This window comes from Rhinopithecus bieti, unplaced genomic scaffold, assembly GCF_001698545.2.
Source record: "Rhinopithecus bieti isolate Rb0 unplaced genomic scaffold, ASM169854v2 scaffold_10347, whole genome shotgun sequence".
Lineage (NCBI taxonomy): Eukaryota > Metazoa > Chordata > Mammalia > Primates > Cercopithecidae > Rhinopithecus > Rhinopithecus bieti.
Genome location: NW_016806836.1, coordinates 2,222,650 through 2,224,006, shown reverse-complemented (window position 1 = coordinate 2,224,006; position 1,357 = coordinate 2,222,650). Strand labels below are relative to the sequence as shown.

At 47.3% G+C, this 1,357-nt stretch overlaps 1 protein-coding gene across 1 annotated transcript in view; it reads right to left on the bottom strand.

The window, feature by feature from the left end:
* WFDC10B (WAP four-disulfide core domain 10B) overlaps nt 1-1,357 on the bottom strand; it is a 13,051-nt gene that overhangs the window by 10,176 nt on the left and 1,518 nt on the right. The gene's annotated exons all lie outside the window — the stretch shown is intronic.

Sequence of the window (1,357 nt, the reverse complement as noted above, 5' to 3'; positions counted from 1 at the left end):
AATAGGCCGGGCGCGGTGGCTCAAGCCTGTAATCCCAGCACTTTGGGAGGCCGAGACGGGCGGATCACGAGGTCAGGAGATCGAGACCATCCTGGCGAACACGGTGAAACCCCGTCTCTACTAAAAAATACGAAAAACTAGCCGGGCGAGGTGGCGGGCAGAGCTGAGATCCGGCCACTGCACTCCAGCCTGGGTGACAGAGCGAGACTCCGTCTCAAAAAAAAAAGGCATAATCTTTACGAAGTAGAAATTGGCAATATCTTGCCAAACTATATGTGTATTTATCCTTTTTTTTTCTTTCTTTTGAGACAAAGTCTAGCTCTGTTGCCCGGGCTGGAGTGCAGTGGCTTGATCTTGGCTCACTGCAACCTCCGCCTCCCAGGTTCAAGCGATTCTTCTGCCTCAGCCTCCTGAGTAGCTGGGACTACAGGTGCGTGCCACCATGCTCGTCTAATTTTTTGTATTTTTAGTAGAGACAGGGTTTCACCATGTTGACCAGGCTGGTCTCGAACTCCTGACCTCATGATCTGCCCGCCTCAGCCTCCCAAGTGCTGGGATTACAGGCGTGAGCCACTGCGCCCAGCCATGCCTAACTATCACACTTTTAGAAATGTATTGATATTATACCTCCAATGATACAGAAAATTATGCATCATTGTTCATTGCAGCATTATTTATAATAGCAAATCTTGGAAACTACCTAAATGCCTAAATATAGGAGACTGGCTATATGACTAAGGTGTATGTGCAAGGGATGTCAAATGCAGCTGTAATAGAGGAAAAATCGTTATGAACTACTGGAGAGCAGTTTTCAGGATATATTGTTAAATGAAAACAACAAGGTGCAAATGAGTATATTCGTGCAAGAAAAACAGAGTTGAGAGTTCAAGTAACTAATTATCTTAAATCAATAATTTCCAGAGAATTAATAAAGAAGGGCTGCTACGCAGCACATCCTATGAAGTCAGCATAAACTTGCTACCAAACCAGGCAAGGACAATATGAGAGAGAAAAATTACAGGCCTAGTTCATTATGAACATAGATGTAAAATACCTTAAAAATAGCAAACCTAGGCCGGGCGCGGTGGCTCAAGCCTGTAATCCCAGCACTTTGGGAGGCTGAGACAGGCGGATCACGAGGTCAAGAGATCGAGACTATCCTGGCTAACACGGTGAAACCCCGTCTCAAAAAAAATACAAAAAACTAGCCGGGCGAGGTGGCAGGCGCCTGTAGTCCCAGCCACTCGGGAGGCTGAGGCAAGAGAATGGCGTAAACCCGGGAGGCAGAGCTTGCAGTGAGCTGAGGTCCGGCCACTGCACTCCAGCCTGGGCGACAGAGCGAGACTCCGTCTCAAAA